This window comes from Hibiscus syriacus, unplaced genomic scaffold (assembly GCF_006381635.1).
Source record: "Hibiscus syriacus cultivar Baekdansim isolate YM2019G1 unplaced genomic scaffold, ASM638163v2 tig00110474_pilon, whole genome shotgun sequence".
Classification (NCBI taxonomy): Eukaryota; Viridiplantae; Streptophyta; class Magnoliopsida; order Malvales; family Malvaceae; genus Hibiscus; species Hibiscus syriacus.
Window position 1 is genome coordinate 1357572 of NW_024062753.1, and position 13301 is coordinate 1370872.

A 13301-nucleotide genomic window follows, 5' to 3' on the forward strand; every position below is an offset into this window, starting at 1 on the left:
CAAATGTTGCTATAGACTTATACGTTAGTGGCGTTTTTTAAACGCCGCTATAGACTCATACGTTAGTGGCATTTTTATACAAATGTCGCTAAAGACTAGTACTTTAGTGACGTTTTTATATAAACGCCGCTATAGACTATTGTTTTAGTGGCGTTTCTATATAAACGTCGTAAAAGACTCGTACTTTAGCGGCGTTCTTATACAAACGCCGCTAAAAACTCGTGTTTTACTGGCGTTTTTATACAAACGCCGCTGAAGACTGATGTTTTAGTAGCATTTTTATATAAACGCCATTAAAGACTCGTACTTTAGTGGCGTTTTTATATAAACGCCGCTATAGACTCTTGTTTTAGTGGCATTTTCTTATAAAAACGCCGCTAAAGACTCGTGTTTCAGTGGCGTTTTTATGCAAACGCCACAAGTTTACAATTTTTTAAATCCACCAACCTTTAACCCCTTTTCACTTTTCCTACTTCACATAATTTTTATTCCCGCCGAAGTTAAACATAAACCCCTAAACAAAGCATCTTTATCACTCGTCGCTATCCAATGAGAGGGAAATAATATTAGGGTTTTAGAAAAAAGAGAGAGAAATAGGCAATTATTTAGGTTAGGGTTTTGATTTTTCATCGTTTGGCTGTAAGAAATAAAACAAAATGGTGGCAGACAAAGGAAAGAATATGAAAGTAGCAGAGAATGGAGAAGAAGATAAATCTAAACAAATCGACGGAGACCTCATTCTTTCCATCGAGAAGCTTCAAGAGATCCAAGAAAAGGTCCAAATTTCTCATTCTCATTTCACTTTCAGTTATATATCCGTTCATGTTTTTCCGCTCTTTGTATATGGTTTATCAGAAATTTTGAGGAATACTGCAGGGAAATTTTGGATTTTCTCGTGTTTATCTGGGAATATTTTAAGTGTGTGAGTATTGAATTTTCTGTAACAACAATTTTGCGTCAATGAAATTAATGTTTATAATTTTGTTTCTTTGATTAGTAATTACCGTACCTGATCAACTTTGTATGTTGGATCTGTCTGAATTATATGGACGAGCTTAATTATTTCCTTCTACGCGTTTAAGTGTCCACTTGTTGTCTTAAACACGAGTTTTTGAGAGGTCACTTTTGAGTATCATGTCTTATTGCGGAGAAGGCGTTAATGGGATTGTTAATTTCTGTATCCAGTCTTCCTATGTCGTTTTTATGTTCTGCATTTTTTAGGAAGCTCGAGTCCCTTGATTATTCTCTTCCACGTGTTAAGTGCCTCCCTCGCTTAGATAAGGTGGGGAAGTTCCTTTACGTTTGTGTCTTATTGCCCGCCGGGGGGGAGAGTTCCTTTACATTTGTGTCTTATTGCCACACCCGGGGGGGTTGTGTGGTAAAACCGGATTGTTAATTTCTGTACCTGATCAGCTTTCGTAGTCATTTTTATGTTCTGCATCGCGTCATTGCAAAAAGCTTTAGTCTCTTAATTGTTCTCTTCCACATGATGTAAAGAGTCGTTCAACACATTGTTGTAGGTGGTTACTTTAGGATCTTATGTCTTATTGCAGAGGTGATTTAAGTTGGATATGTTTTCTTTGACCTTATTTATAGCTGGTAAATGGTTATACATGGTGTTTCTATTTTTAAACTTTTGTTGTTTCTTATTGGTATTTTTTAGATCAATGAGGAGGCGAGTGAGAAAGTTTTGGAAGTGGAGCAGAAGTACAATGAAATACGCAAGCCGATTTATGATAAGCAGAATGAGAAGATTAAGTCAATTCTTGATTTTTGGTTAACAGATGTAAGCGGTTCCAATCTTTCCTATAAATTTATATATTTTTTCTTTGAAGTTGTCTCCATGTTGAGGAGAAGGGTTTTGGTTTACTTGTGTTCTTTATGAACAGTTCTTGAGTCATCCTTGTAACATCCTCCATGTCGGGTGAGTGATTAATTTGCAAAGTTTCAACATTTGGTGATTAAAGTAGAATAATTATATAGTTTAAAAAGTATGGTTAGTAAATATGAGATGGAGGTAAGGACCAAATGGTCATTTGTAAGGAATTTTTAATTAAAATAAAATGTTATGGGGTTATATGAGAACCCACGTGTGACATTAGGTTTCCAGAACCCTCCCATTTCTTCTTCCTTCTTCCTTATTTTCTTCTCTTCCTTCTCTCAACGTGAAGCTTGCAAGTAAAGGTAAAAATCTGAACCTTGGTAGTTTCTTTGATTTTTAAGATTGGAAATGAAAGTTTGGATGTTATATAAGCTAAAGGAAAGCTTATATGACATTAAAACAACAAGATAAGTGTTTTAGAGATAGATTTGGAAAATGAATTTTTAGATGAAATTTTGATAGGAATGAGTTTTTGAAGTTTGAATAAGATTTTTGACTTGTCAAGAAGCTAACTAAGAAGTATGAGGTGTTAGAATTCAAATTAGAACATATTGGAATTTGGGTGGATTCTTAAATTCTACATGGAGAATTAGATTTCTAAGTTTAGAGGTATTTAATGGATAATAATTAGTTAAAGTAAGTGTATGAAAGCTAAGAGTAGTAAAGAGAGTGAAATATGTATGTTTGATCTGAAATGGGATGATTTCCGAGCTCAAATTAGGATTTTCGGGCTAGGGGAATCGGTACCCATTCAAGGGGAACCGATGCCCCCTCAACGAATATGATTTCCAGAATGCTAGAGGGGAATCGATACCCCCAGGGGGAACCGATACCCCCTCAACGGATATGAAATTCCAGAATGCTAGAGGGGAACCGATACCCCAGGGGGGGAACCGATTCCCCCATGAGGAAAAAAAAAGAGAAGAAAAGAAAGAAAGACTAAGCTATTAATTTCTTAAATTAATAAGCTATTAAAGCTTAATTGCAAGACATAGACATCTGATGATCATCTTGAAAATTATGTTTATGTAGATACCGAGCCTACACAAGTTCGGGAACAATCTACCAGTAGGATCGATCGAGGAAAAGGCAAAGAAGTATAGGTGAGTGCATATGCATAGCATGATTATAGAAATATACTCCATTCTAGACTTGTGATAAGTCTAGATTTCATATCTTGGTACATGAGCATAGTCGGTATTATGAGACATGACATGAATTCATATAAAATGCATTATATGACATGACTATGTGGGAAAAGTTATGAGCTATGTGAAAAGGTAAGAATTTACATGTCTACGCGATATAGACTACTTGAAATGTAAAAGCCCATGTTATGTAGATGAGAACTATAGGTATAGTTGGCATGCCAAGGGTAGAGGGTATACTCGGTTCTTTAGGACATATGTATATCCTTTGGAACCTGTGTGAAGTCTTGAAAGACACATACTTGATCCATAGTATATGTATATGATTCTTAAGGAATTCTATGTGGTCCTTATGGACATCATTATATGGCACTACGGTGCAATTCTACGGGGCACTTCGGTACAATTCTACGGGGTACTTCGGTGCATTTATACGAGCTGTGGTGACAGCATAGTGCACAACCTCACATTACTCAAATACCTTAGGTTCTCAATATGCTATCATGGGCCAATAAACTTATTAATACAGATTCATAAATGTTACAGTCATACGCTTACAGGTATGGGTATTGATGATGTATACTACATTGATTAAGTACATGTTTGCATTTCATCTCATATGATCATGACATTTTCATTACAATTGCCTTATTATTATTGCCTCACTAAGTCGATGACTTAGCGTGTGAGTGTTTCACACGTAGGATCCGAGGAAATAGACGAGACAGGTGAAGCAGCTTGACAGTATTACTCCTGCAATCATCAGATCAGAAGCAACTTAATCAGTAGGTCATTTTGTTATGTAAATAGCAGTTGGCATGTAATTAAAGGGTTAAGCTGTGTATGCTCTGAATATTTTGGTAAACTTATATTACAGTATGTATATTATTGTATTTTCTTAATATAAGTTCAAATATTTTACTATTATTTATTAAGAGTTGTGTTTTAAAGTCAATGTAGTATCTCTGACTCATATCCGGGTCGGGTATGGGTTGGGGGTGTTACATTTAATGGTATCAGAGTTATGGTTTAGCCGATTCTAGGCATAAACCAGAGTCTATAGAGTCTTTAAATGGAATACATGCCAACAAATAGTGAGAACTTCTGATCTGGTATAGTATGAGTATGTTGTTTTGCTAATAGAACAATGTGTTTATTCTTATTAGATGTCCGGACATAATAGCTCCCGAAGTGAAGCGGGAGAAGATAGGCATGATGAAAGCAGTAATTCACCTGCCCTGGCCAGGCAAGGTAAAAAACAGGCATCTCAAGGAGTGCCTGTGCAAGATCAAGATACGTTCTTCAGAACGTTAGACGCTATTCTGACGCGTCTTCAACCTTCTGCTCCACTAACTCAAAGAATTAATGTAGCAAAAGAGTTGAGAAGTTTAGGAGCTCCCGAATTTAAGGGAGAAGCTGAGGAAGGTCTAGTGTCAGCGGATCTTTGGTTGAATGATTTGAAAATCATGTTAGATGGTCTCCACTGTTCCGAAGTGGAGAAATTAGATGGAGCTGTATCTTTATTGAGGGGTCAGGCGAGGATATGGTGGACGAACGTCACCATGAGAATGTCAACCGACCAGTTGACTTGGTCTTTGTTTTTAAAAGAATTTAAAAACAAGTATATTGGAGATCAGTTTATCCGCCAAATGAAGCAGGAATTTATGAATTTGAAGCAGATGAGCCGCTCTGTGTATGAGTACGAATGTGAGTTTAATAAGCTGAGCAGGTTTGCAGCTGAGCTTGTGCCTACTGAAAAAGATGCTTGCGAGTGGTTCGTGGAAGGCTTGCGCCCTAGACTTAAAGAAATGTTGATAGTATTAAACTTGTCCTCGTTTCAGGAGGTGATCAATCGTGCAAAAGCTCTTGAAAGGGCTCAGAATGAAAGATTTGGGGACTCAAGAGTTCAGACATCAAAGAGGACGACTACTTATTCTGGTTCAACACCAACAAAAAGGGGAAGAGACTCGGGATTTCGATCACAAACTAGATCAGAATCAGTTGCATCGTCTGCTAGGGGAGCAAGTCAGGCAAGAACTAGACAGACGCAGTCAGTGGAATCCGGTGCTGGGAGATCTACTCCGGGTCAAGGGAAACAGTGTGAGCACTGTGGGAAAAACCATTATGGGGCTTTTCGTATGGCTGCTGGGACTTGTTTTCGATGCGGAGATGCCGGACATTTTGTCCGGGATTGTCCCTTGATTGTTGGTGAGCCGGCACCATCTGGAAGAGCTGGTTCTTTCTCACAAAGAGGACGAGGAAGAGGCAGAGGAAGGAACCCATCTGAATTCTCTGCTCAACCTGAAGTTCGATCCACTGCTCGAGTATACAACCTAAAGACAAGTGAAGACCGTGATGACCCTGATATTATAGCAGGTACTTTTCAGTTGTATGATAAATTAGTATTGGTACTGATTGATCCGGGTACTGATTGATCTGGGTTATAATTATTCTTATATTACAAGTAAGTTAGTAAAGGAGTTGGGGATTCCCTTAGAAGCTACGAGTAATGAGATTATAGTAACAACTCCGTTAGGCCATAGTGCCCGGGTGAATAAAGTCTGTAAGGGGTGTCCCATAAAGGTTCAGGGAATTGAATTCCCTGCTAATCTGATGGAATTACCCTTCGACGAGTTTGAAGTGATTCTCGGAATGGATTGGTTGTTCCGTTATTATGGAGATGTTAGTTGCAGATTGGAAAATGTAACTCTGAAAAGTCCAGAAGGAACAGAGATAAGTGTGAGCAGTGAAAAGTTTAATCCTTTAGCAAATGTAATATCAGTAATGTCTGCCAAGAAATTATTGCTACAAGGATGTCAGGGTTTTCTTGCAAATGTGATTGATTCAAGAGCTCAAGAGAAAAGGTTAGAGGAAATTCCAATAGTTCGAGAGTTCCCTGATGTTTTTCCTGCTGAATTGCCAGGATTACCTCCGGATAGAGAGGTAGAATTCCAAATTGAAATAATGCCGGGAACAGCTCCGATTGCAATGGCACCTTATCGAATGGCTCCGAAAGAATTGCAAGAGTTAAAGAATCAATTACAAGAATTGCTAGAGAAGGGATTTATCCAACCAAGTGTATCGCCTTGGGGAGCTCCGGTGTTATTTGTTAAAAAGAAGGATGGATCAATGCGCCTTTGCATTGACTATCGACAGCTCAATAAGGTGACCATCAAGAACAAGTATCCTCTTCCGCGCATTGATGATTTGTTTGATCAACTAAAAGGAGCTTCGGTATTTTCGAAGATCGATCTACGTTCGAGTTATCATCAATTGAAGATCCAGGAAAAAGATATTCCGAAGACGGCTTTCAGAACGATATATGGTCATTATGAATTCATCGTAATGCCATTCGGAGTAACGAATGCACCTGCTGCTTTCATGGATCTTATGAACAGGATTTTTCAGCCCTACTTGGACCAGTTTGTTGTTGTCTTTATTGATGACATACTGGTGTACTCGAAATCCCATGAAGAGCATAGCACACATCTGAGGATCATCTTGCAAATTTTAAGAGATAAGAAGTTGTATGCCAAATTGTCCAAATGTGAGTTCTGGTTAAAGGAAGTAATTTTCTTGGGGCATGTGATCTCGGCAGTTGGGATTAGAGTAGACCCTCAAAAGGTTAAAGCTATAATGGATTGGGGAGTTCCTAAGAATGTGTCTGAAGTTCGGAGTTTTCTGGGACTTGCCGGTTACTATCGAAGATTCGTTAAGAATTTTTCGATGATTGTGCTGCCTCTAACAAAGCTAATGAGAAAGAATGTACCATTTGTTTGGACTTCTGAATGTCAAGAAAGTTTCGAAGCTTTAAAGAGAATTCTGACGGAAACTCCGATATTGGTTCAACCAGAATCTGGCAAGAATTTTGTAGTATACAGTGACGCATCCCATAACGGGTTGAGGTGTGTATTAATGCAAGAAGGAAAAGTGGTAGCGTACGCATCGAGACAGTTGAAACCACATGAAAGGAATTACCCCACTCATGATCTAGAAATGGCTGCTGTAGTATTCGCTCTCAGGATTTGGCGTCATTATCTTTATGGGGAGCGTTGTTACTTATATACGGATCATAAGAGCCTGAAGTACCTGATGACTCAAAAAGAATTGAATTTGAGGCAACGTAGATGGGTAGAGTTCTTAAAGGATTATGATGTGATAATTGACTATCATCCCGGGAAGGCTAATGTGGTAGCAGATGCTCTGAGTAGAAAGACGTTTGCAGCTTTACGAGCTATGGATGCAAGATTATCTTTAACGGGAGACGGTGGTCTTTGTGCAGAATTAACCCTTAAACCAACATGGTTGGAACGAATAGGAGAATTGCAATGTAAAGATGAAGTGTGTTTGAAAAGAATTGAGCAAGTAAAGAACAAAGAGATTAAAGACTTTGAGATTAAGTCAGATGGAAATCTATATTGTAAAGGAAGAATTGTAATACCCGACAATGACGACTTGAAGAAGGAGATATTAACAGAGGCTCATTGCAGTCCGTTAACGATGCACCCGGGTGGAACCAAGATGTATATGGATTTGAAGGATCGATTTTGGTGGTCAGGAATGAAGCGAAGCATCACAGAATTTGTGTCTAAGTGTTTGATATGTCAACAAGTCAAAGCCGAGCATCAAGTTCCATCAGGATTATTGCAACCGCTTTTCATTCCTCAATGGAAATGGGAAAATGTTACGATGGATTTTGTTTCGGGGTTACCCTTGACCCCGAACAAAAGAGAATCAATCTGGGTAATTGTTGATCGATTAACTAAGTCTGCGTATTTTCTTCCGGTTAGAACAGATTTCTCTATGGAAAGATATGCAGAGTTGTATATTAGAGAAGTTATTAGATTGCATGGAGTACCTGTTTCCATAGTCTCTGATAGAGACCCTCGATTCACTTCTAGATTCTGGAAATCTTTGCATGGAGCGTTGGGGACTCGTTTAAACTTTAGTACGGCTTTTCATCCTCAGACTGATGGGCAATCAGAGAGAACTATTCAGATATTGGAAGATATGTTGAGAGCGTGCGTAATGGAATTTAAAGGATCATGGGAAAAGTATTTACCGCTGGCAGAGTTCGCTTACAACAATAGTTATCAGTCTAGTATAAAGATGGCCCCCTATGAAGCATTATATGGAAGAAAATGTCGTACTCCATTAAATTGGTATGAACTCAAAGACCGAAGTGTTCTTGGTCCGGATTTAATTCAAGATGTAGAACAGAAAGTTCGAGAAATTCAGTATAACCTCAAAGTGGCCTCTGATCGGCAAAAGTCCTATTCTGATCTTAAAAGGAAAGAAATTGAATTTCAAGTTGGAGATAAAGTGTTTTTAAAAGTGTCTCCATGGAAGAAGGTGTTGAGATTTGGTCGGAAAGGAAAATTGAGTCCTCGGTTTATTGGACCATATGAGATTGTAAGGAGAGTAGGACCTGTAGCATATCAACTAGCTTTACCACCTGAGATGGAAAAGATACATGATGTTTTTCACGTTTCAATGCTTCGAAGATATAGATCTGACCCTTCTCATATCGTGACACCAGAAGAGATTGAGGTTCGTCCTGACTTGACTTATGAGGAAGAACCGATTCAAATTTTAGCACATGAAGTTAAGCAATTGAGGAACAAGATTATTCCTTTGGTCAAAGTGTTGTGGAGAAATCACAAAGTAGAAGAAGCAACATGGGAGCGTAAAGAAGATATGCGACATCAATACCCTCATTTGTTCGTGCAATGAAAATTCGAGGACGAATTTTTCTTAAGGGGGAGAGATTTGTAACATCCTCCATGTCGGGTGAGTGATTAATTTGCAAAGTTTCAACATTTGGTGATTAAAGTAGAATAATTATATAGTTTAAAAAGTATGGTTAGTAAATATGAGATGGAGGTAAGGACCAAATGGTCATTTGTAAGGAATTTTTAATTAAAATAAAATGTTATGGGGTTATATGAGAACCCACGTGTGACATTAGGTTTCCGGAACCCTCCCATTTCTTCTTCCTTCTTTCTTATTTTCTTCTCTTCCTTCTCTCAACGTGAAGCTTGCAAGTAAAGGTAAGAATCTGAACCTTGGTAGTTTCTTTGATTTTTAAGATTGGAAATGAAAGTTTGGATGTTATATAAGCTAAAGGAAAGCTTATATGACATTAAAACAACAAGATAAGTGTTTTTAGAGATAGATTTGGAAAATGAATTTTTAGATGAAATTTTGATAGGAATGAGTTTTTGAAGTTTGAATAAGATTTTTGACTTGTCAAGAAGCTAACTAAGAAGTATGAGGTGTTAGAATTCAAATTAGAACATATTGGAATTTGGGTTGGATTCTTAAATTCTACATGGAGAATTAGATTTCTAAGTTTTAGAGGTATTTAATGGATAATAATTAGTTAAAGTAAGTGTATGAAAGCTAATAGTAGTAAAGAGAGTGAAATATGTATGTTTGAGCTGAAATGGGATGATTTCCGAGCTCAAATTAGGATTTTCGGGCTAGGGGAATCGGTACCCATTCAAGGGGAACCGATACCCCCTCAACGAATATGATTTCCAGAATGCTAGAGGGGAATCGATACCCCCAGGGGGGAACCGATACCCCCTCAACGGATATGAAATTCCAGAATGCTAGAGGGGAACCGATACCCCAGGGGGGGAACCGATTCCCCCATGAGAAAAAAAAAGAGAAGAAAAGAAAGAAAGACTAAGCTATTAATTTCTTAAATTAATAATCTATTAAAGCTTAATTGCAAGACATAGACATTTGATGATCATCTTGAAAATTATGTTTATGTAGATACCGAGCCTACACAAGTTCGGGAACAATCTACCAGTAGGATCGATCGAGGAAAAGGCAAAGAAGTATAGGTGAGTGCATATGCATAGCATGATTATAGAAATATACTCCATTCTAGACTTGTGATAAGTCTAGATTTCATATCTTGGTACATGAGCATAGTCGGTATTATGAGACATGACATGAATTCATATAAAATGCATTATATGACATGACTATGTGGGAAAAGTTATGAGCTGTGTGAAAAGGTAAGAATTTACATGTCTACGCGATATAGACTACTTGAAATGTAAAAGCCCATGTTATGTAGATGAGAACTATAGGTATAGTTGGCATGCCAAGGGTAGAGGGTATACTCGGTTCTTTAGGACATATGTATATCCTTTGGAACCTGTGTGAAGTCTTGAAAGACACATACTTGATCCATAGTATATTTATATGATTCTTAAGGAATTCTATGTGGTCCTTATGGACATCATTATATGGCACTACGGTGCAATTCTATGGGGCACTTCGGTGCAATTCTACGGGGCACTTCGGTGCATTTATACGAGCTGTGGTGACAGCATAGTGCACAACCTCACATTACTCAAATACCTTAGGTTCTCAATATGCTATCATGGGCCAATAAACTTATTAATACAGATTCATAAATGTTACAGTCATACGCTTACAGGTATGGGTATTGATGATGTATACTACATTGATTAAGTACATGTTTGCATTTCATCTCATATGATCATGACATTTTCATTACAATTGCCTTATTAATATTGCCTCACTAAGTCGATGACTTAGCGTGTGAGTGTTTCACACGTAGGATCCGAGGAAATAGACGAGACAGGTGAAGCAGCTTGACAGTATTACTCCTGCAATCATCAGATCAGAAGCAACTTAATCAGTAGGTCATTTTGTTATGTAAATAGCAGTTGGCATGTAATTAAAGGGTTAAGTTGTGTATGCTCTGAATATTTTGGTAAACTTATATTACAGTATGTATATTATTGTATTTTCTTAATATAAGTTCAAATATTTTACTATTATTTATTAAGAGTTGTGTTTTAAAGTCAATGTAGTATCTCTGACTCATATCCGGGTCGGGTATGGGTTGGGGGTGTTACAATCCTGCTCTTGGTGAACTTCTGAATGAAGAGGATCGGAAGGTTTAATATCACTTCTTTCCAAAACTTAAATTGGTTATTCACTTATATAGTTTTATTACTTTGCAAAATTTATTTTTAGCTCCATTTATTTATTTATTCATTTATTAAGAGGTGTTCTAGATTTGCCTGATATATTCTAGTTAATTGTTTTCTTATTTATTCATTCTTCTTATTTTCAACCTTTTGTTTCTTGATAGATATTCAAGTATATTTAGCTCACTCGAAGTGGAGGATTTTAAAAATATGAAATCTGGCTACTCCATTACGTTTGTAAGTTCATATATTTTCCTTTTCTTATCTTAATTCTGTAAGAAACTGAAGTTGCACTTAATTTTTTTATTGCATTAAACGTCTGGTATAAGAAACATTTAATCATGGTCTAATTAGTCATCATGAGTTTTTGGCAACTATTATTATGCCTTTTCAGAACTTCGATTCCAATCCATACTTTGAAGATACGAAGCTTACAAAGACCTTTACCTTTCTTGATGAAGGAACCAAGATTATTGCCACTAAAATCAAGTGGAAAGAAGACATGGTGAGGGTTTCTTCTCTTATCATGTCTACACGTCTTCTTGTTATTTTGTTTCCCTTGGTTATTATATTACATTAGTTTTTTAAATGTTAAGGGCTTGCCAAATGGAGTTGATCATGAGAAGAAAGGAAACAAGCGGCAGTTTGCTGAAGAAATGTTTGTTTATCATATCCAATTATCCATCAATAAATGTTTTCTCAGTCTGAGGACTTAAGTCACATAAAACTTGGGCTTAGTTTATCTGTTGTGAAATGCAGTGACTTCATTTTTATTTTCTCAATAAATTTATTGAACTTCAGTCTAGCATCTTATTAGAATATTATACACTAGATAAATCTTTCCTTTCCCTTTTTTATATAAAAGAAATTATCCAGACAAGGGAAAAGATCTTATTTCCCCTTACTTTCCCTTGATTTTGTACAATCCAAGTCATCTTTATTTTTAGTTATATAGAGCCAAACCTTGGCAGATCGAGTTTCCTTTTTTAGTGCAGACAAATTAAGATTACACATGCATTACATATTGTATAATAAAGTTTTATTTATTGAAATTTATTACAATTAATGACTTAATGTATGTATTTATACATTAATTTTAGTTTCTTGTTAACTTCTAGCATGCTAAGAATTTGTTGTTCTGTGAAGTTTGGATTTCTTGTATTTGATTTATCTTCTTTCACTCAGTCACTTGCAAATCATCTATAATATTGTACGAAAATTAATACACATGAATGCAGTTTCTTTACCTGGTTTACTGATGCTCAGCAGAAAGATTACATGGATGAGATTTATGATGACGTAAACTCTATATGCATGTGCTGCATGTATGTAGTTGTCCTTCATTTTTTTCTTATTTGGGTAAAGAGCTGGTCTAATCATTCACTTGATAAAACTACAGGTAGCAGAGATTATCAAGGAGGATTATGGCCCAATCCCCTAGCATATTTCAACACTGTAACTTCCCCTGGTTTGTTTCATACCATTTACATAACGATCATCTTTTGCTTCCCTTATTAATTTTTTAGTAACTTAATGCAGGATGCTGATGAAGATGATTGTGATGGTGATGAAGAGGTATTTCATCTCCCCCTTCCTCTTATTTCTTTGAAAAACTTATTTCTTATGTTTTTCTGTACCCATTTGATTTAGGGGAATCTATTGGTTTATAATAATCAATGATTATCATTGAATATGTACTTTACTTATAAATTTATATTCGAGTTCACTTTGCAACCTTTAGCTTGAAATATTTGTAATCCTGGAATGAACAAAGGTGTACTAGAACTTACTTCATGTGCCTCATTGTTGGCAGTTGCTGAAGATGATGCATCATTAATGAAGCATATTAGCCGGAGCTTTCAGTTTTATGTCATAGAGGTGATGCATCATTCCTTTTCATTTATCCTTGTTTCAAATTCCAATTGATGTTCATGCATACCTGTTATGTTGTATGTTGTTATTTGTGTTTTGTGGGGAGACAATTAGTTTGGTTGTTCAAGCATAACGGGTGTTGTGTTTATATGTAGGCAAGGAGGGAGGAGCAACTGAAAGCAGCTCATGATGAGGCCATTTTTGGCACAACATCTTCTCTTTCTGTTAAAGTAGATAGTGAAACGGAGCTAGTGGATTTAACTGAAAGAGCAATGAAGACTAAATTCTAGTGAACAATATTTTTTTAATTGAAAGTGAAAGAACATAGACTAAATCATAGAGAACAATGTCAAACTACATTACATTTAATTTGAATGTTTATAAATTTTAAGTTATTTTGTTCTTAAGTATTTTTCTGCA

General features: G+C 36.5%; 1 pseudogene; it reads left to right on the top strand.

Annotated features, from left to right (window-relative positions):
• The first annotated feature begins 656 nt into the window (after window positions 1-656).
• Window positions 657-13171, top strand: LOC120128132 (annotated as a pseudogene).
• The last annotated feature ends 130 nt before the right edge of the window (window positions 13172-13301 follow it).